The sequence below is a fragment of the Delphinapterus leucas genome, chromosome 4, assembly GCF_059928025.1.
Source record: "Delphinapterus leucas isolate spDelLeu-1000000601 "Yukka" chromosome 4, BTC_Dleu_Yukka2, whole genome shotgun sequence".
Lineage (NCBI taxonomy): Eukaryota > Metazoa > Chordata > Mammalia > Artiodactyla > Monodontidae > Delphinapterus > Delphinapterus leucas.
In genome coordinates this window covers 65,038,163-65,061,618 of record NC_143132.1, presented here as the reverse complement: position 1 = coordinate 65,061,618, position 23,456 = coordinate 65,038,163, and positions in this window count along the sequence as shown.

Below are 23,456 nucleotides of genomic sequence, written 5' to 3'. Positions count from 1 at the left end.
CCTTGACACATCCAAATGCACTTGTATTCCACCTCAGGCCCCTGGCCTACGGCTGGCCACCTGCCCAGCCTCTGTTGGCTGGGCCCCCTTACCCCTGTCAGGGGCTCTTGTTCAGGATCCGTGAGGATTCCGTGCAGGCTCAGGAGTAGCTCACACCTGGCTCAACAGGAACACTCACATGTGTATTTCCCTCACAAATACTGGGAGTGCCGGGATCTCAGTATGAGAAGCTCTCTCTTCTCATGTTGTGAGAGGCCAGCCATAACTTTTCTTACCTTTCGGATTTCACAGGCATGAGTTATTCACCATTACTATGCCCACCCAGCTGCGGAGAGAACCCATTACATTCTCTGAGAGCTTCTGTTTGAGCTCCTTTCTCTTGGCTTGATTGGAGGAGGCGGCATCAGACCACCTGGGTTAGATATCCTTGATCAAATTGCTCTTGAAAAATACTCTGCTAATTTTCAACTCTCTACCCCTTTATTTCCAGGTTTTTTTTCTCTTTCGTCTCAGATTCGGAAGTGGCCACAGCATCAGTCAGAAGCAGCTGCAGAATAGGATTCCATAACCAAGAAAGGCAGAGTACACTGAGGAGTGTAGGAGGCTGGTCTGTCCACTGTAAGGAAGGACATTCAGAGACCTGACAACACAGAGCCATCACATTCAGAGCAAGCAGCAGAGCGTCAGGAGTGTAGAAGGATGCAGCTACTGCCAGCAGGGCCCAGGAAAGGGCTACAGGTTTGGGAAAGCAGTCCAGAACCAGGGAGCCATGGTTAAAGGAGGGCCAGACAGGCAGCAGATGGCACGAAAACGACCTTGGTTCCTAGCCAAAACCTGTCCTGACTAGATAGTGCACATGTGAAGTGATGGGTGAAAGTTGAAAATTAGTAAGGAACATCATTATTTGTGCCTTTGTACTTGCATTTCTTTAAAATTTTTACTAATAACTTATTTAAATGAGTAGTAATAAAAGTTCTGTGTTAATTACTATAGGAAATACACAGATGAGCTTTCAAAGAGTTTATGGGTTTAAGATAAATATATAAAAAGCCATAATAAAGATAATATAGTTGTCAAGAACCTCTATCCTGTTTTGATATGTTGTTATTTAGTCTAAGGTGAAACATATTATTATTAATCATAATGGAGATGTTCACCAAGCCACGTACCTAATACACACAAGTAACTTTTTTTTCTTAATTAACAGACTATATTTTAGGGTAGTTTTATGTTTACAGAAAAATTGAGCAGAAAGTACAGAGTTTTCCCAAATACTCCCAGTAACTACTTTTTAAAGTTTCTGATTTTTAGTTCTAATTATTATAATCTTAAATTATCACTAATACTTCCTTTTCTTGATTTATTAATGTTAGATTATATTTGCTGATTCCTGGACATGAAGGATGTGGTATTTATTTCACTTATATTTTTTCCCACTCTCCTTTCCCCTGTTCCTCTCTTCAGTTTTTGTTACATTAGTATTTTTTTATTTGCATTTGTATTTTACTCTGTCATGACATTTTTCTTGCTTTGACTATAGGTTTATTAGGAAAATCAGGCCCCCAAACAGCGTTTGCAATGTTCTTTTTTTTTTTTTTTTTTTTTCTTTTTCTGCGGTACGTGGGCCTCTCACTGCTGTGGCCTATCCTGTCGCGGAGCACAGACTCTGGACGCGCAGGCTCAGCGGCCATGGCTCACGGGCCCAGCCGCTCCGCGGCATGTGGGATCTTCCCAGACCGGGGCACGAACCCGCGTCCCCTGCATCGGCAGGTGGACTCTCAACCACTGTGCCACCAGGGAAGCCCTGCAGTGTTCTGATTGTGCATAGATTATCCATTGTCACACCAAGCTTAGCGCCTGGTCGTAAAGAAGTCAGTTTTATCCTGTGTCAGTAAGTCACCAGTGCTCAGAAGAGGATATCCCAAGCATCAAGGTCCACTGGATCGTTGTTTAGTTTCTTTTCAGCTTTCTTCATTTCTTCTAGGTCATCTTCAGCTACCACAGTTTCTTGTACCTTATATTGCCTTTATGTATCTCTTTTTAATTTTGGGGGGATAGCTTTTAGTGTATTTTTTTTTTCACATAGGGCACATGAATTTTCTGAACCCTCAATGTCAGAAAACGCCTTTATTTTGCCCATACATATCAAATATGTATGGGACTCTGGCCTTAAAAATCATTTTTTTTTTTTTACAGCTTTAAAGATATTATCTGATTGTGTCCCAGTACTCAGGCTTATTGATGAGAAGAATTGTGATACTTTAATACTGAAGGAGTTATTCTTTTTAAAGTGCCTAGAAAACAGCCTGGGATAAGTGCTATATAAGTGGTTGATAAGTTAAACACTGAAAATACTGTTTAATCCTTTTTTATAAATGCTTATTTTCTCTTGGCAAACTTTTAAGATTGTTTTTCTTTATCCTTGGGATTCTGAAATTTCACCAAGCTCTGTTATTAATCCTACTTGGCACTTGGTAGAATTTTTTAGTCTGAAGATTCTTGTCTGTCTCAAGCTTTGGGAAATTTTTTTCATTATGTTTTATTTACCCACATCCATTGTAACAATTTTCTCCTTCTGGAGCTTTTGTTAAATAGATGTTGGACTTCTTGACTTTAACCTCCATATCACTTAACTTTTCCTTCCACGTTTTCTGTTGTTTGGGTCCTTTTTCTTCATCTTTTGGATCAACATCTGTCTTGTTTTATAGAAATGTGAAACCCTTTCTGCTGTCACAGAACATACTAATTAGATCTTTTTAAGTTCATGTGTGCTCCCTGGGATACCTGTTTTGAGTCAGTTAATTGGTTTCGTCGCCATGGTGGAGCTACATTCTCTCTAGGTTTCACTCAAATGTCTGAGTCCTGGTTATTGCTTAAGACACATAATAAAGGGCCGGATTAATTAGATTAATTAGTGTATATTCCTGATATGGTTTCCTCTGTGGGTGTGCTGGTGTCTGTCAACAGGAACTTCTCTCATGAGAGGGAAGTGTGTGAGTGTCTGGGCCATGTGCTGGGCACCTTGAGGTGAAGCAGGCACTTCGTCTGTGGGTGCCACAGCGGCTGAAGTTAGAAGGGAGGGCATTCTGAAGGAGAGCTCTTCCCTTCTCCCATCCTCCTTTTCTTATTCCTCCTTCTTTCCTTTAGGGTCTATGTGGAGTATAGACATGCATGAAACTTTGTACTCCTTCTCTCTGCCCAAACACCCACACATCAAACCTTATCTAGATAATTGCCCATTTTTGTGGGAATAGTCGTAAATCTTCATTCCAGCAGACAAAGGTTCTGCCCTTTGTGTTCCGTATACCTGGGAGCAGAGGCAGCACTTTGCCGGCTCAGTTGATTCAAAAAGAGTTCTTCAGTTAACTCACCTGATTGTCTCAGAGCCCCGCCCTGCTCTCTGCTATTCATTGACACTAAGTTGCTAGGCTGTCTCCTGCTTGTCCTGGGCGCAGCACCTCTTATCTCTGGTGTTTGGGTGGTGAAACCCCTCCCATCCCACCTTCTGTCTTCCAGGATCTCCTCAAACTTTCTGATGCCCTGATTGCTCTCTTTCTTTCATGCTATCACTGTTATGATTTCATTCTTTCAACAATATAATTTAGTTGTTTAATTAAGAACTTGGGTTGGAAGAGAGGTAACTGGGTATGCTCATGAAACCTTCTTGAACTTGGAGGCTTTCTTTTAACGTACTTTAGTAATAGGGAAATCATGATGGGGGGGGCATGTGCTAATTGCTACCCCTCACTACACTGATGGACAACAGGGCTCCTTCAGCTCCTAAGCTTTAAGGAAAGCATCACCTGGTGACATATTCGAATTGTGGTCAAGTCCTTATGAGGAACAGGGAGGCTTCATTATTAGCAGCCCTGCAAACCCAAATATCTGTAAAAGGAGAGCAAACCTCCCTGCCACATGCCGTCATTGCCAGCTTCCTCAGCTTGCTGGCAAGGGCATCCACCACTTCTTCTGCCACCTTGACGGCTGCTGCCCCGGGAGCGTTAGGAGGTGTTGAGGGCTAAAGACCTTCTTACCCTCAGGTGGCCATGGATGCTAAAGCTGAGGAGAAGACACTCCTTATCAGGCCTTTTGAAAATGTCCTTCTTCCTCCTGACTTAGAGTAACACACGTCTCTCTGCCTTAAGTATTCAGCTAGTAGATGATGGGGAACAGGGTGTTCTTAAGGTTCAAGGAAGTTTCAACACAGCGAACACTATTTCCAGTCTTTCAGAAAACCTTTTGATTACCAACTTGTGCTTGGAGCCATCCCTGAAAAAAAAAATCCAATTTGATATATTTTATGGATTTTATTATAGTGCTATTTATTCTCCATCCCAGATAGCTAAAGCCGGTGTTAAATAATGCAGGCTTTGTAGCTCTGAACCTCCAATACAGCCTGGGTTTGTGTGCTCTGCTTTCAGAGAATCAGAGGATGGGGGAGGAGACGGCAGCTGTGGGCACCAGCTCACAGCCCTCTGCGGTGCTGCGGCGTTCAGGGCCTGCCTGGAGGCTGGAGGAGCTGGCCCGGGAGAGTAGGGACACCTCAGGCTTCTGACTCAGCTCTGAGGCTGTAATTGGGTCGTGTCCCTGGGCAAGTCACTGAAGCCCTCTGGACCTCGGTTTTTTCCTTCATAAAATGTTTAGAGTTTGCTCCCACCTCCTCAGGCACTTCATGCTAGATGCTCTCTCAGGTTTCTGTTGAATATTCTGAGTCTCTTTTAATAAGATTACCTTTAACAACCCCACAAGCATTTCTGTAAGCAAAAGGAACACATGGAGATAGAGTGCAGCGTGAGTCTATTTAGGAGACAATGTTTCCCATGTTATAGGCTTACTCAGCCTGAGAAGGAGGGATAGGTCCATCAGTGATAAATGATTTAAATGAGGGATTGTCATTACGACTGAAGATCCTACTGATGGATAACTATTGTGAGAATCTAGGATCATATACCCTCTAAAATGTTATCTCCAGTATCCTGGGTGTTTACACTGGGTGAGATGATGTTCAGTTCTGGGTGCCTTGGTTTAAAGGGTACATGGATGAAAGGGAGTGCATGTGAAAAAGAGGAGTACACGATGTCAGGAAGAGTCAGGGGTGCAGGAGAGGTGGGGAGAGGGTGAGGAGAAATGATGGCAACAGGGAAAAAACTAAGAGGTGCGCATACTCATGTAGCTCTTATTAAGGCCCGCTGTTTGATGAGAAAATGAGAAACGAGATACTGCACAATTCCATTCACATGAACTAAAAATATGTATTATGTTAAGACCACATACAAACATAATTTTAGGAGAATTTAATAAAAAGAAACATTTAAAGGACATGGGATTATTTAGCTTGAAGAACAAATGGTTTGGGAGAGATGTGGTATATATTTGTGGGTATAAAAGACTGTCCTGTGGAAGAGGGAAGATTTGTTCTGGGAAGTCTTTGAGGGCAGACGTGGGACCATTTGTTCTGCAGTTTGGGGAGCAGGTTTTAGTTCAATGCCAAGAACTTTGTGTGTGCCAGTGAAACCTTACAAAGTAGGCCAATTGGATCTATTTAGAATTGGTAAGGGGAACTGGTCTTGACTTATGTGGAAGTGACCCCTGGATTGGGCATATTTGATTATATAACGTCTGAGACCCTTTTCGTGGCTAATTCTCTACATACTAGGGTATGTGTAGAACAACCTTCAATGAACTTTAGAGGATAGACAGGAAAGATAGTGCTATGAAGGTATGTGTTGTTCAAGGGGACAAAGGCAGTTAATCACCAAAACATCCCCAGGGTGGCGCTAGCTTGGTGGATTTGCAGCTGTCTAGCACTGGATAGAACTGTCTGGTGGCACTATCAGAACAGCTGTTTTCAAACTTTAACAAGCATATGAATCACTTGGGAAACTTGGTTTTAAAAAGGGCCATCCACAGGTGATGCTGCTATGGTAGGTTTGGGCTGGGGTTAGAAGTTGGCTGCAGTTGAAGCCAGGCACCCAGGTGGTGGTCCCCAGATAAGCTTTGAGAAACTTTGTGTTGGGCCAGATGCTGTAGGCAGGGTCAGATTTTGAAAGGGTTTGAATTCTTGACCTCTGGGGACGTTTTAATCCTGAGCTCCTGAGGTTCTCTGCCAACAGTTCAAAGGAGGCCACTGGCCTCCCCCACTTGCCCCTGGCAGCCTCCTTCCTGCACACGGGAGGGGCTTGGGTCCCTGGCTCCCCAGCCACCCTGTTACAGACAGCGCCTATCTCTCCTAACATAGGCACCTGACAAGAGTTCCAGAATAATGATGAGTGACTGTCATTATTCCCGAAGATAAAAATGTTGATTTAGAAACACATGCAAATATTTAGTGCAGAGTTCTTGCTTTTGGCTGCTAACGATTTTTTGATAACTTTTGGAGTTTTAGTAACAAAATAGACACCAGTGATTCTGAGTACTAATTGCATTTTTTCACATACAGAGCTGGTTGATTGGTTTGGCTCTAGAAATAAAATTAGTTTCCTGAAATCCCACATTTGTGTTTGTTTGGTTGTTAGTTGCTTCTTTCTAACCTGTGTGCCCAGAAGCCCGGGGGAAGCCTTGTGAATAAGAGCATAAGCAAATGTGAAGCCGGCTGCCCACATCCTGGAGAACATGAGGATCACCTGGAAGTATTTTAAAACAGTGGTTCTCAACTGGTTTTAAATTTCGATGACCGAGTTCCACCCCCAGAGATTCCAATTTAGCTGACCTGTGCTGTGGCCTGGCGGTCAGAATGTTTAAAAAGGTCCCCAGGTAGTGCTATTGTGCGGCCAAATTTGAGAACCACTGTTTTAAACATACAGATTTTCAAGCCTCAGCCAAGAGATTTTCATGGGGTGTGTCTGGGGTGGGGCCCAGGGATCTGCATTTAAAAAATTCCCCAGTTTATTTCGGACGCTCACTCTTCTTGTAAACTATTGGTGTAAATGAAAAGAGCTTAGATTTGGAACGAGACAGATTTGCTTCTAATTTCTGTTTTGCCACTTATTAGCTGGGAACTTACTGCCGTGGGCAAGTCCACTAACCTCTCTAAGCTGTTTCTACATCTGTCAGTGAGGGATAATATGGATCGACCTCACAGCTCCATGGTGGACACCTGTGAGTCACTGAAAAGATTCTCTAATCCTGGGCTTCTCAAGCTTTAATGGGCACATTGCGTGCAAGTCACCTGGGGGTTGTGTTTAAATGAGGATCTGATGAGGGGCCAGGGATGCTACGTTTCTAACCAGCTCCCAGGTCATTCGCTGCTGCCTGCCCGCAGGTTGAGCACCGAGGGCTTCGTGCACAATGAAAACTCGGGGCCCTTAGCTGAAACAGCGGGAAGAAAGTGTTGTTAAAGGTACTAAAGTCTAGAGCTTTTTCCTTCTTCCAGCGTCTCACTTTCAGCTTGTCATGGTGTGTTTTGTTATTTAATGTAGCACTATGTAAAGGAAAAGTAAAGTTTTAAAATATTAGCATGAAATTTGCCATTTAGCTTTAAATTGTGCAATGTCACTTTTAAATACAAATATGAGAGCATTTAACTCGTATGTGGAATCACCGTAATTACACAGTTCAGCTCCATTGCTCATGCATCCATCTGTATTTTGTTCTCACCTAAGTCAACTGTTGTCACTTCACTTCTTGACGCACTCACAGTCCACAGTGTCCTCTGCTTTTCTCTCCTGATGAGGAAGGACTGGACAAACGAGGAACTGTGGGTTGCCCTACCTTCTGTCTTTCCTTGCCCTTCCGTGTCATCATTTTCAGCATAAGTGGCTGGTTAACACAGGGATGTGATGTGAGTAAGAAAAGATACGAAGATATGGTTCCTTGGTAGTTTGTGTTTCTTAGATTGCCATTTCCAAAGTAGATCCTGGTGTGAAGGAAAGTATGGTTTCTTGGGGCTGCCGGCACTCTGGCTTGCTCAGTCATGGACTTAACATGCTCACCTTGTACTTGCTTTGAGCCTTGTTGAACTCCCACGATGTGGGCCCGCTGGAACTCAGTGCTTATGGGTACCTCAAATGCCATATGTGAAGATGCATCTGGGAACAGTAAATATGCATGTTGCCCATATCTCCTCAGCTTGTGAGCATGCTCCATGTACCATTGGATTTCATTTACAAAACACAAGTTGAAAGGTAAAATTATTAAGCATTTCAAAACAGCAGAGGATCAAACCAAGTGTGACCATCATGAGTGAAGGGCCCTGTGTGGCAGCATAGGTCTCACACTCGTGAAGCCAACCTTGGCCATGCTTTGAGTAGCAAGGATCTAGTCTCTATACTGCTGTGCACTGTCCATTACTCTCCATGGCAGGCAGATATGACAAATCATAGGGCTCAGCAAATGTTCATTCTTTGACTTTCTTATTTTCCCTCTTCTCCCTTCTGAAGAAAGAGTGGTTCAATGGAAAACCTTTGAAACGCTCAGATGAGGCCAACTGCAGGAGATGGTGAAAAGGGTCATCTTTGAATGTACTCATGTTCTGATGAAAGAATGAGTGACCCTGGGGCTGGGCTGGGGTGGGCCTCCAGCCCTAGGAAGAGTTGTATGACTCTCCATGGCCAAATGTGGCCACAGGCCTAGGAATTCCAGTCTCAGGCTGCCACGGAAGGGAGAGAGGGCCAGTTTGCCAGTCACTGAGTGGGAGGACTGCAGCACTTGCCTGTATTTGTCGCTTGTCTTCCTGCTGCTTTTGTTCTTTGAGCAAATTCCTGTTTGAAGAACTGATATTTAATTCAACAGCCCCCATGGAGCCTTGTTCCTGTGATAGAATTTTCTAAAATTCTCAGTCAACAAAATGATAACAGCTGGTCTTTGAAACTCTGGGCACTGTAGACTGGGGAGGTGCTGGGGGAGGGAGCAGCAAGGGAACCAGGGATTGGGGCTGGGGAATGTACTATTTGTTAAGGATAATGAGGCAAAAATGTGACAGAGGTTTTTAGTACAAATAATAGACAGAAGTCTTCAAACAACAGCAGAGAGTCATTAAAAAAAGAAACAGTTAAATAATTGTCTAATTAGCAGGCACCAAGAAGGCAAAATTTATTCCATTAGAACTTCTTAAGGGAGAGTCAATAAATTTACAGCTGGGTGTTCATTTTGTCAGGAATACAGAGAATGTGGATTTTCCTGCTGCCAAGTTGTTCTTCGATCCCTTTGCTAAGCTTCGTAATTAACCCAAGGTGAGTCTTGCCTCAGAGAACTGCTAGACTCAGTTGCTTTACTCAACCATGTCATTAAGCTCTGGCCCAAGTATTGAGCCTTCAAGAAGCCAGGAACTGCAGGGACCTCTACTATTAACAATGCTGTGAGCTAATGTTCATACAGCGCTCCACAGCTTACAAGGCCTATTGACATATGTGATTTCATTGAATTCTTGCAGCCACTCAGCAAGGGAAGCTGAGGCTGTATAAGTGAATATTTATGAGTATGGATGGTGTATTAGGTAGCTTGGGTGACCATAACAAACCACCATAGACCGGATGGCTTAAACAACAGAAATTTATTTTTTAACAGTTCTGGAGGCTGGAAGTCAGAGATCAGAGTGCCCCCATGATTGGGTTAGGTCTCTCTTCTTGGCTTGCAGATAGCTGGCTTCTCTGTGTGCTCACATGGCCTTTCTTCAGGGCACATAGAAAGAGGGAGGGGAGAGAGAGAGGGGGAGAGAGAGAGAGAGAGAGAGGGAGGGGAGGGGAGGGAGGGGGGAGGGAGGGAGGGGGAGAGGGAGAGAGAGAGAGAGAGAGAGAGAGAGAGAGAGAGAGAGACACACACACACACAAAGGGGGGTAAGAGGGAGAGAAAACAAAATCTCTTTGTTTTCCTTTTCTAGGGCCACCAATCTTATCTGGTTAGGACCTCACCCATATTACCTCATTTAATCTAAATTCCCCCTAAAAACCCCATCTCCAAATACAGCCACTTTGTGGTGGTGGTGGGGTGGGAGGATAGGGCTTCAACATATGGATTTGGAGGGGACACATTTCAGTCCATACCAGATGGCAGCCACCTGGTGAGAACACAAACCACCTGCAGCCACACAGCTCACTGTCTGCATTAAAATCACCTGATTTCGGGAGACTCTTACCCAGGAACATCATGTTGCAAATGATTATGATTTGGTTAACTTCCTGAAAATCCCATTTATGTGAAAAAAAGATGATTCAACCATCTCTCATCAGAGGAAATAGCCCCCTTTCAGGACAATGTAAATCACTTTATCAGACTCATCAAGCCACTGTTGATGCTTTAAGACTCTTGGAACCATTTCCTTGCTGTGTCAACCAACCCTAAACTACTATGTCAGGAAGTTGGGCCAATCTGAATCCGGCCCCTGCATTGAAATACTTGCCTTAAACCAGACTCCCAAACCTCATAAATATCCCTCTTAGAAAATAAGTCTTGTCAAGGGCGTATTCTTCCTTATTATAGTAAGTGATGAACTTCAACTTTGCTTTATCAGTAAGCTGATTAGGTGATTTTATTGAGAAGTCCGAAATCAACATCAGTTTGAACCACTGGTTTGAACCTTGGCTCCAGCACTTTCTAGCTGTATGATCTTGGAAAAAAAATTTTAACCTATCTATGCCTCATTTTCCTCATCTGTAAGGTGACCACCAATCACAGAAGGTCATTATAAGGTTTAAATGAGTTAATACAGGTGAAGCTGTTACATACCTGACAAATGGCAGGATCTCAGTAAATACATTCATATTATTGAAATCTGTCAGATGGGCTGACCAGTGCCTTCATTCATTTTCTTGATGTATATTTCCCTAAAACAAGGCTGCTTAAGCAAAATAAAATATCATACATAGGCTTTTGATTTACAATGAAATTATATACCTCATTTCAAAAATACCATTAAATATAAAATATCAATTTAAAAACAGTAGGAGCAAAAAAATGGAACACTGCTGTACTAAGTGTACACATTGGCTATAACATGCATACCAATTTCAGAAATGATAAAATGTAGAAAAGATTGTCTTCAGGAGGATTAAGTGAATTTAGAGGGTTTTTTTTTTGTTTTTTTTTTGTTTTCCCTAAAGGCCTCAGCTTTTGTGGGAAGGATGGGGGCTCCCCTGAAGTGCTTTCAAACACATCTCTACGGCTGAGTGGTTTCTGACTCTCTTCTGGGGACAGGCCAAGCCAGCTTGGGGAAAAAGGCAGTGAGCCTAAAACCATTTCACATATGTTTGAGTTCCTCATGGATTTGGCCATGGGACCCTATGTTTGCAGACACTTGGAGTGTGATTGCTGCAGGCTGGAGCTGGCGTTTACTTATGGGAGGCCTGGGAGAGGGGCCCTCTTTTCACAGAACTGGAATTCTGCTTGGCTGTGCTGACAGAAAGTATTGATTCAGCCGTATTTCCTCTCCCATAGAGAACCTTCCCTCCGTCTCTACTCGGTGGCCTCCTTTTCTTCCTTCGTCTCACCTCATGGTATATTCACGGCCACTGAAAGTGACTCAGATGGTCAAGGCACATCTATACATTGCTTCCGAAAGTGACTTCTGTAGACCAGGGCCAATATGCGAACTGTTTCCAGTCTCTGGTGAGAAAAATACAGAGCTCGAGAACATTTAGACATTTTATAGCAGTTTAACGTTGCTGTGAAATCCATGCAGATGATCACTGACCTTGTCTCATTTAATAGAGCCTAGACCAATGCAGGGGGTGTGTTACACCCACGGTCAGTTGCATTTAGTGCAAGTTACCTACTGACCATGTGCAGTAGGATTATAGTGGACTGAACATTAAAACTACGACAACAGTGACAACCACGAAACCTGTCCGATAGCCAGAGATGTATTGAGAAATACGGTTGTAAAAACTAATTATTTTTTATATAGAAGCTATACCTGGAATTTCAGCAGCTGCCACCATGTCATACAAGATCTTGGAGCGCTGACCTGGACACCAAGAGTTCCCAGCCCAGCTGGTTCAGAATGATTAAAGTTTACAGTTCATTTGACATTGTTCTGAATACCAAACTATTATGTTGTTTTAAAAAGTGACTAGATGTGGACAGTTGTGGATTGCTTATTTCTCCATTTCATGAAAATATAATTTAAAGCAAGTTTTGAAGCTGTAGACCTTAGCCATAGATCAGCATATTCTCTCTAGCTTCAGTACTAATCAGAACATGACCTTGCACCTGTCTCACTACCAGAGTGAAGGGCCTTTCTGGGCTGTACTTTCTGTAGTTAAGGGTACTTTTAGAGTTAACAAAATAAGCACTTCCTGCCAGAGTCTTACCTCTAGCATTTTTTTTTTTTTTAATTAAAGCAAGAGGATAAGATATTCTGTTAATAGTCATTTTTTGAAAAAAACCCAAACTTTTATCTATTTGGCCCTTGTTCCACTAGAGAGAAACAAACCATAACAGTATCCCATTATTTATTTATTTATTAACATCATTATTGGAGTATAATTGCCTTACAATGGTGTGTTAGTTTCTGCTTTATAACAAAGTGAATCAGTTATACATATACATATAGCCCCATACCTTCTCCCTCTTGTGTCTCCCTCCCACCCTCCCTATCCCACCCCTCAAGGTGGTCACAAAGCACAGAGCTAATCTCCCTGTGCTATGCAGCTGCTTCCCACTAGCTATCTATTTTACATTCGGTAGTGTATATATGTCCATGCCACTCTCTCACTTCGTCCCAGCTTACCCTTCCCCCTCCCCGTGTCCTCAAGTCCATTCTCTACGTCTGCGTCTTTATTCCTGTCCTGTCCCTAGGTTCTTCAGAACCATTTTTTGTTTTTGTTTTGTTTTTAGATTCCACATATATGTGTTAGCATACGGTATTTGTTTTTCTCTTTCTGACTTCCTTCACTCTGTATGACAGACTCTAGGTCCATCCACCTCATTACAAATAACTCAATTTCGTTTCTTTTTATGGCTGAGTAATATTCCATTGTATATGTGTGCCACATCTTCTTTATCCATTCATCTGTCAATGTACACTTAGGTTGCTTCCATATCCTGGCTATTGTAAATGGAGCTACAATGAACATTGTGGTACATGACTCTTTTTGAATGATGGTTTTCTCAGGGTATATGCCCAGGAGTGGGATTGCTGGGTCGTATGGCAGTTCTATTTGTAGTTTTTTAAGGAATCTCCATACTGTTCTCCATAGTGGCTATATCAGTTTACATTACCACCAGCAGTGCAGGAGGGTTCCCTTTTCTCCACACCCTCTCCAGCATGTATTGTTTGTACATTTTGTGATGATAACCGTTCTGACTGGTGTCAGGTGATACCTCATTGTAGTTTTCATTTGCATTTCTCTAATGATTGGTGATGTTGAGCATCCTTTCATGTGTTTGTTGGCAATCTGTATATCTTCTATGGAGAAATGTCTATTTAAGTCTTCCACCCATTTTTGGATTGGGTTGTTCATTTTTTTGATATTGAGCTGCATGAGCTGCTTGTAAATTTTGGAGATTAATCCTTTGTCAGTTGCTTCATTTGCAAATATTTTCTCCCATTCTGAGGGTTGTCTTTTGGTCTTGTTTATGGTTTCCTTTGCTGTGCAAAAGCTTTGAAGTTTCATTAGGTCCCATTTGTTTATTTTTGGTTTTATTTCCATTTCTGTAGGAGGTGGATCAAAAAGGATCTTGTTGTGATTTATGTCATGGAGTGGTCTGCCTATGTTTTCCTCTAAGAGTTTGATAGTTTCTGGCCTTACATTTAGGTCTTTAATCCGTTTTGAGTTTATTTTTGTGTATGGTGTTACAGAGTGTTCTAATTTCATTCTTTTACATGTACCTGTTCAGTTTTCCCAACACCACTTATTGAAGAGGGTGTCTTTTTGCCATTGAATATTCTTGCCTCCTTTATAAAAAATAAGGTGACCATATGTGCGTGGGTTTATCTCTGGGCTTTCTAAACTGTTCCATAGATTTGTATTTCTGTTTTTGTGCCAGTAACATACTGTTTTGATTGCTGTAGCTTTGTAGTATAGTCTGAAGTCTGGGAGCCTGATTCCTCCAACTCTGTTTTCCTTTCTCAAGATTTCTTTGGCTATTTGGGATATTTTGTGTTTCCAAACAAATTGTGAAATTTTTTGTTCTAGTTCTGTGAAAAATGTCATTGGTAGTTGGATAAGGGTTGCATTGAATCTGTAGATTGCTTTGGGTAGTAGGGTCATTTTCACAATGTTGATTCTTCCAATCCAAGAACATGGTATATCTTTCCATCTGTTTGTATCATTTTTAGTTTCCTTCATCAGTGTCTTATAGTTTTCTGCATACAGGTCTTTTGTCTCCTTAGGTAGGTTTATTCCTAGGTATTTTATTCTTTTTGTTGCAATGCTAAATGGGAGTGTTTCCTTAATTGCTCTTTCAGATTTTTCATCATTAGTGTACAAGAATGCTAGAGACTTCTGTGCATTAATTTTGTATCCTGCACTTTACCAAATTCATTGATTAGCTCTAGTAGTTTTCTGGTAGCATCTTCAGGTTTCTCTGTGTATAGTATCATGTCATCTGCAAACAGTGACAGCTTTACTTCTCCTCTTCCGATTTGGATTCCTTTTATTTCTTTTTCTTCTCTGATTGCTGTGGCTAAAACTTCGAAAACTATGTTGAATAATAGTGGTGAGAGTGGACAACCTTGTCTTGTTCCTGATCATAGAGGAAATGGTTTCAGTTTTTCACCATTGAGAACGATATTGGCTGTGGGTTTGTCGTATATGGCCTTTATTATGTTGAGGTAAGTTCCCTCTATGCCTACTTTCTGGAGGGTTTTTATCATAAATGGGTGTTGAATTTTGTCAAAAGCTTTTTCTGCATCTATTGGTTTTTCTCCTTCAATTTGTAAATATGGTTTATCACACTGATTGATTTGCGTATATTGAAGAATCCTTGCATTCCTGGGATAAACCCTACTTGATCATGGTGTATGATCCTTTTCATGTGCTGTTGGATACTGTTTGCTAGTATTTTGTTGAGGATTTTTGCATCTGTGTTCATCAGTGATATAGGCCTGTAGTTTTCTTTCTTTGAGACATCTTCATCTGGTTTTGGTATCAGGGTGATGGTGGCATCGTAGAATGAGTTTGGGAGTGTTCCTCCCTCTGCTGTATTTTGGAAGAGTTTGAGAAGGATAGGCGTTAGTCTTCTCTAAATTTTGATAGAATTCTCCTGTGAAGTTGTCTGGTCCTGGGCTTTTGTTTGTTGGAAGATTTATTTGTAATCACAGTCTCAATTTCATTGCTTGTGATTGGTCTTTTTATATTTTCTCTTTCTTCCTGGTTCAGTCTCAGAAGGTTGTGCTTTTCTAAGGGTTTGTCCATTTCTTCCACGTTGTCCATTTTATTAGCATATAGTTGCTTGTAGTAATCTCTCATAATCCTTTGTATTTCTGCAATGTCAGTTGTTACTTCTCCTTTTTCACTTCTAATTCTATTGATTTGAGTCTTCTCCCTTTTTTTCTTGATGAGTCTGGCTAATGGTTTATCAATTTTGTTTATCTTCTCAAATAACCATCTTTTAGTTTTATTGATCTTTGCTATCATTTCCTTCATTTCTTTTCCATTTATTTCTGATCTGATCTTTATGATTTCTTTCCTTCTGCTAGCTTTTGGGTTTTTTGTTCTTCTTTTTCTAAATGCTTTAGGTGTAACGTTAGGCTGTTTATTTGAGATGTTTCTTGTTTCTTGAGGTCGGATTGTATTGCTGTAAACTTCCCTCTTAGAGCTGCTTTTGCTGCATCCCATAGGTTTTGGGTTGTCGTGTTTTCATTGTCATTTTTTTCTAGGTATTTTTTGATTTCCTCTTTGATTTCTTCAGTGATCTCTTGGTTATTTAGTAGTGTATTGTTTAGCCTCCATGTGTTTGTATTTTTTACAGTTCTTTTCCTGTAATTGATATCTGGTCTCATAGTGTTGTTTTTGGAAAAGGTACTTGATACGATTTCAATTTTCTTAAACTTACCAAGGCTTGATTTGTGACCCAAGATAAGATGTATCCTGGAGAATGTTTCATGAGCACTTGAGAAGAAAGTATATTCTGTTGTTTTTGGATGGAATGTTCTATAAATATCAGTTCAGTCCATCATGTTTAATGTATCGTTTAAAATTTGTGTTTCCTTATTTATTTTCATTTTGGATGATCCGTCCATTGGCGAAAGTGGGGTGTTAAAGTCCCCTACTATGATTGTGTTACTGTCGATTTCCCCTTTTATGCCTGTTAGCATTTGCCTTATGTAGTAAGGTGCTCCTATGTTGGGTGCATAAATATTTACAATTGTTATATCTTCTTCTTGGATTGATCCCTTGATCATTATGTAGTGTCCTTCTTTGTCTCTTGTGATAGCCTTTATTTTAAAGTCCATTTTCTCTGATATGAGAATTGCTACTCCAGCTTTCTTTTGATTTCCATTTGAATATCGTCTTCCAACCCCTCACTTTCAGTCTGTATGTGTCCCTATGTCTGAAGTGGGTCTCTTGTAGACAGCGTATATATGGTCTTTTTTGTGTATCCATTCAGCCGGTCTGTGTCTTTTGGTGGGAGCATTTAATCCATTTACATTTAAGTTAGTTATCGATATGTATGTTCCTATTACCATTTTCTTCATTGTTTTTGGTTTGTTTTTGTAGGTCTTTTCCTCCTCTTGTGTTTCCTGCCTAGAGAAGTTCCTTTAGCATTTGTTGTAAAGCTGGTTTGGTGGTGCTGAATTCTCTTAGCTTTTGCTTGTCTGTAAAGATTTTAATTTCTCTGTCGAATCTGAATGGCATCCTTGCTGGGTAGAGTAATCTTGGTTGTAGGTTTTTCCATTTCATCACTTTAAATATGTCTTGCCACTCCCTTCTGGCTTGCAGAATTTCTGCTGAAAGATCAGCTGTTAACCTTATGGGGATTCCCTTGTGTGTTATTTGTTGCTTTTCCCTTGCTGCTTTTAATATTTTTTCTTTGTATTTAAATTTTGATAGTTTGATTAATATGTGTCTTGAAGTGTTCCTCCTTGGATTTATCCTGTATGGGACTCTCTGCGCTTCCTGGACTTGACTGACTATTTCCTTTCCCATCTTAGGGAAGTTTTCAAGTATAATCTCTTCAAATATTTTCTCAGTCCTTTTTTTTTTTTCTCTTCTTGTTTTGGGATCCCTGTAATTCGAATATTGGTGCATTTAATGTTGTCCCCAAGGTCTCTGAGACTGTCCTCAGTTCTTTTCATTCTTTTCTCTTCATTCTGCTCTGTGGCAGTTATTTCCACTATTTTGTCTTCCAGGTCACTTATCCGTTCTTCTGCCTCAGTTATTCTGCTATTTATTCCTTCTAGAGGATTTTTAATTTCATTTATTGTGTTGTTCATCATTGTTTGTTTGCTCTTTAGTTCTTCTAGGTCCTTGTTAAACATTTCTTGGTTTTTCTCCATTCTAGTTCCAAGATTTTGGGTCACCTATACTATCATTACTCTGAATTCTTTTTCTGGTAGACTGCCTATTTCCTCTTCATTTGTTTGGTCTGGTGAGTTTTTACCTTGCTCCTTCATCTGCTGTGTGTTTCTCTGTCTTTTCATTTTGCTTAACTTACTGTGTTTGGTGTCTCCTTTTCTCAGGCTGCATGTTCATAGTTCCTGTTGTTTTTGGTGTCTGCCCCCAGTGGCTAAGGTTCTTTCAGTGGGTTGTGTAGGCTTCCTGGTGGAGGGGACTAGTGCCTGTGTTCTGCTCGATGGGGCTGAATCTTGTCTTTCTGTTGGGCAGGACTGCGTCCAGTGGTGTGTTTTGGGGTGTCTTTGACCTTGTGATTTTAGGCAGCCTCTCTGCTAATGGGTGGGGTTGTGCCTGTCTTGCTAGTTGTTTGGCATAGGGTGTACAGCACTGTAGCTTGCTGATCATTGAGTGAGCTGTGTCTTAGCGTTAAGATGGAGATCTCTGGGAGAGTTTTTGCCATTTGATATTATGTGGAGCTGGGAGGTCTCTGGTGGACCAATGTCCTGAACTCGGCTCTCCCACCTCAGAAGCTCAGACCTGACACCTGGCTGGAGCACCAAGACCGTATCAGCCACGTGGCTCAGAAGATAAGGGAGAAAAAGAAAGAAAGAAAGAAAGAAAGAAATTAATGTTATTTAAATAAAAATTATTAACAATAAAAAAATTTAAAAGTAAAAAGGGTAAAGAAGAGAAAAAAAGAGCAACCAAACCAAAAAACACATCCACCAATGATAACCAGCGCTAAAAACTATACTAAAACAAAACAAAACAAAACAAAGACGGTCATACAGAACCCTAGGACAGATGGTTAAAGCAAAGCTATACAGACAAACAGCACACAGTGAAGCATATATATACACACTCACAAAAAGAGAAAAAGGAAAAAAATACATATCTATATATTAAAAAAAAGAAGAGAGCAACCAATCAATAAGCAAATCTACCAATGATAATGAACTCTAAGTACTAAACTAAGATAAACATAAAACCAGGAACAAATTAGATGCAGAAAGCAAACCCCAGGCCAACAGTTTCTTCCAAAGTCCACTGCTTCAATTTTGGGATGATTTGTTGTCTATTCAGGTATTCCACAGATGCAGGGTACATCAAATTGATTGTGGAGCTTTAATCCGCTGCTCCTGAGGCTGCACGGAGAGATTTCCCTTTCTCTTCTTTATTCAAACAGTTCCTGTGTTTCAGCTTGGATTTGGCCCCGCTTCTGCATGTAGGTCGCCTGAGGGTGTCTGTTCTTTGCTCAGACAGGACTGGGTTAAAGGAGCCGCTGATTCGGGGGCTCTGGCTCACTCAGGCCGGGGAGAGGGAGGGGTACGGCGTGCGGGGCGGGCCTGCTGCGGCAGAGGCCACCATGACGTTGCAATAGCCTGAGGCGCGCCGTGTGTTCTCCCGGGGTAGTTGTCCCTGGATCCCGGGAACCTGGCAGTGGCGGGCTGCACAGGCTCCCAGGAGGGGAGGTATGGGTAGTGACCTGTGCTTGCACACAGGCTTCTTGGTGGCTTCAGCAGCAGCCTTAGCATCTCATGCCCGTCTCTGGGGTCCGCGCTGATAGACGCGGCTCACGCCCATCTCTGGAGCTTGTTTAGGAGGTGCTCTGAATCCCCTCTCCTCGCGCACTCCAAAACAATGGTCTCTTGCCTCGTAGGCAGGTCCAGACATTTTCCCAGACTCCTTCCCGTCTAGCTGTGGTGCACTAGCCTCCTTCAGGTTGTGTTCACACAGCCAACCCCAGTCCTCTCCCTGGGATCTGACCTCCGAAGCCCGAGCCTCAGCTCCCAGCCCCAACCTGCCCCAGCGGGTGAGCAGACAAGCCTCTCGGGCTGGTGAGTGCTGGTCGGCACCCATCCTCTGTGCGGGAATCTCTCCACTTTGCCCTCCGCACCCCTATTGCTGTGCTCTCCTCCACGGCTCTGGAGCTTCCCCCCTGCCACCCCCTGTCTCTACCAGTGAAGGGGCTTCTTAGTGTGTGGAAACTTTTCCTCCTTCACAGCTCCCTTCCAGAGGTGCAGGTCGTGTCCCTATTCTTTCGTCTCTCTTTTTTCTTTTGCCCTACCCAGGTACTTGGGGGAGTTTCTTGCCTTTCGGGAAGTCTGTGGTCTTCTGCCAGATTAACACTGAAATTGGTAGACTGAGTAAAGCAGATTATCTTTCCCAGCATGGTCTCATCCAATCCATCGAAGGTCTGAATAGAACAAAAGCCTGAGTAAGGAAGAACTTGTTCTGTCTGACTGTCTTCAAGCTGGGACATTGATCTTCTGTATTCAGATATGGATTCAGGTTAGAACTGTATAACCACCTTCCTGGGTCTCCAGCTTGCTGACTTCTCAGCTTCCATAATTGTGTGAGCCAGTTCTTTATAAGAAATCTCCTTTCTTGGAATGAGAGTGTGTACTAGTATCTGTATCTGTATCTGTATAACTATATATCTGTGGATTCTGTTTCTCTGGAGAACCCTGTATTCATGGAGCATGTTTTAGAGGCTATAGAAACTATTATTTTGATTAATCAGCGCAGTTCATCGGCTCTTTATTAAACATCTGTTAGACTCAAAGGAATGAAATATACTAAGTGCTATGAGGACCACAAAGGTAAAGAAGTTTCCAGCCTTAGGTAAGTTTTTAAACTTGCTCTTAAACTATCATAAGGCAGGGGGTTTTAAGAGCCATGAGAGAGGTGCAATTCAAATGCTTTGTGGTTCCAGTGGAGGGAAGGTCACTTTGGCCTGGTAGTTAGGGGATGGCTTTATAAAAGAGGCAGGTCCAAGTCAGGCTCAGTTCTCCAATATCACTGAATTTTCCAACTTTTGTTCTCTTATTTATATGGGAAGAACCTTGAACTCCTCTGGTTGGTGTTGTAAGACATGTTAAAATCATGAAGGCACTATTCTTAGTGAAGATTTAATAGTCATTCAATCAAATAACATAGCATCAAAATAAATAGAGCAAAAACTGTCAAGGAGAAATAGACCAAAACACATTAGTACAAGCAGACTTTAATAACTTTTCCTCAGTTCACTGACAAATTAAATAGACAAATGAGTAAGTAAAGATGTAGAAGACCTAGTAAACATAATTAACAAGGTAGACCTAACTGATATAGCTGCATCAATTTATAGCGTACCATACTCCGAAAACAGAGAAAACGTTTCTGAACATGTGCTGTGGAACATTTGCAAAAGTGGAACTATATTGGCCCTAAAGAAAGATTCCAGACATTTTCAGAGCCACAGACAACATTCTCAGAATCCAATAAAATAATATAAAAGATTAATTACCAAAATAGAAAACAAAGATTTCTACCACCTGTACAGTACTATTTGGCCCTCTTTCTCCTTGTTAAGGAAGACACTGGCTGCCCATGCATCCCAGGGATTTGATCGTGGGGCTCAGTCTTTGGCAGTATCACTAGCCATCTATACTTTCCTCCTGCCCTTTCTGTTTCTCTGGTACTTGATGTGAGAAGGCCCTGGACTGAGGGTCATGCTACCTGAGTTCTTGTCTGCTGCTGTACATTTCTGCTACTAACTTGAGTATTCTCAGGTCAGAGTCTCAAACAATTGGAGCCTCAGTTTCCTCTTCTACAAAATGAGGGAGGTTGGATTTGATAATTTCTGAAATCTCTTACAGAGATAGTGAGTTAAGAGTCAATGTCTTTTGCTAGTCAGTGTCTTGTTCCCTGTAGCTCCAGTGATTGCCCTGCACTATACTCTCTGCCCTAGGGTTGGGTCAGGTAGTCAGCCAGAGAACACCGTGACCTTGGATTTCTTTGGAGACTTGGCTAAAATTGGTTCTTAAAGTTTCATCAGTGTGTCTTTTTCCTTGAACATTTGTGTGCGAATATTTTTTGTTTGGTTTGTTGTGCTGATTGACAGTGAGTTCAGTAGAAGCTGAGCCAAACTCTCAGTGCTTCTTTTTTTTTTTTTTTTGTGGTACGCGGGCCTCTCACTGTTGTGGCCTCTCCCGTTGCGGAGCACAGGCTCCGGACGCGCAGGCTCAGCGGCCATGGCTCACGGGCCCAGCCGCTCCGTGGCATGTGGGATCTTCCCGGACTGGGGCACGAACCCGTGTTCCCTGCATCGGCAGGTGGACTCTCAACCACTGCCATCAGGGAAGCCCTCAGTGCTTCTTTTATAAACTATGAAATGCAGTATCATTTTCCTTTGTTGAATCCTGCTTCCTTCTGCCCATTTTCATCTGAGTTCAGAGCTACTAGGATTGATTAGGATGACCATCCATTCCAGATTGTGCTTCTGCCGTATCTAAAGGATAGTCTTAAATATATGATCTGTTTGGGGCTTTCTCAAGAGTTAGTCCACAGACAGTAGATCTACTACCAAAAAGTTAAAAAAAAAAAAAAAAGCAAAAAACCCAAACAGCCTTCTTTCTTGTATGCATGGAGAGGTTCAGTAGTTTGAGGAGAAGGCAAATTTGCAGACATTGACCTACAAGGAAGTAGTTCTTCATGAGAACAGAATATACAGCAGCACGTAACATCTCCTTCTCCCAGATCAGGTCTGTTTACCTGGATACCTACCAGACCTTCCATGCTAAGGCATCTGTGGCCTATTATTATTACTGATACTAATCGCTGTCTACTGGATGCGGGTCAGAACTAGGAAAGAATACCAGGTCCCATCTGCAAAGCATCACCTTTTGTGAGTCCTTAATGAGTGTTTATGAAAAGAAAGCTTAGTAAGAAAAGGGAACTCAGTTTGCATTTGGAGAGTGAGATAGTTGAAGAGAGGACAGAAGAGAATTCACTTACATTAAAAAAAAAAAAAGGAATTGTAAAATTCATTCAGTCTTATATGCTGAAACATTTCGTGGCTGCTCTTTATGACTAGAGAGAGTGTCAGGGAGGAAGTGAAGAGCCAGCAGGCTTTGGGGTGAGGGTGTGGCTTGCTCAGTGGTGGGACTGCATTTTCCATTTTCTTTTACTACGTAAGTAAATGCAGTAACATAGCTGCTTAGTGTGAGTGGGGAGCGTATTGGAGACTTCCAAATCAGCAATGTCAGTGAGATTGTTGGTACTGATTTCTCCTCCTGAGTGACACAATTTAGTGACTCTTACAGGAATTTTCTTCTTGATGACAATTGACTTCTGATTGCCTAGACATCTCACAGCCACTCACAGGAGAAACAGGGAGCACACAGAGTGCTCCCATGTAAGGATGAGCTCTCCGGCTTCCTGTTAGGCTTTTCCCCCCTATGATGCCCCTGAACTGTCCCCATGAGTGGCTGGGTGGCAGCAAAAGAGAAGTATGACAAAGGAGACTGCCTATTGTGGACTCTTGCTCTGATCAGCTTGGTAATTCTGATAATTCCTGACATGTCTATATTGGTTTATTACTGCCATTATCGTCATTATTATTCTACTTTAGGGTAGACCTGTATAGTCCGAAAGATATACAGATGGAAAGTGAAAATATTTTCAATCATCTGAATAGCGTGCTTGCAGATCACTAAACACAAGAATGACCAATGAATCTTGCTTCATTCTGCCCATTTTCATCCAAGTTCAGAGCTATCAGGTTTAATAAATAAACATGAGAATAACTGATCCAGATGTCTGGCTGTTACGCAAAGTGGAGTTTATATTACAGATTTCTGGGCTCATGACTAACTGGGGAGAAGGAGGTGGTTTTCGAAGATTTCTCTGATACCACCTAGTTACCTTAGTTGGAGTCAAAAAGGAAGAATTGAACCATCAGGTATATTAGAGACCCTCTTTACTTTTTGGACAAGACAACGAAACATTTATTTATAATGTCTACTCTACTTCCAAAGAGGATCTGAGGCAGCCTAGATTAAAATATAGAGAATAGGAGAGTTAAGTTGTAGATAAACTAAGAGAGCTCAGAAATCTAGATGAAAGACAGAAGGAATCATACTAGAATACAGTTAATTCATTTGAACACCAAACTTGGTTCTGATGGAAAGTCAATAGCAGCAGTGGTAATAAGGATAGTCATAAATAGTTACCATTATTTTTAAGTAGTTTTCAGAC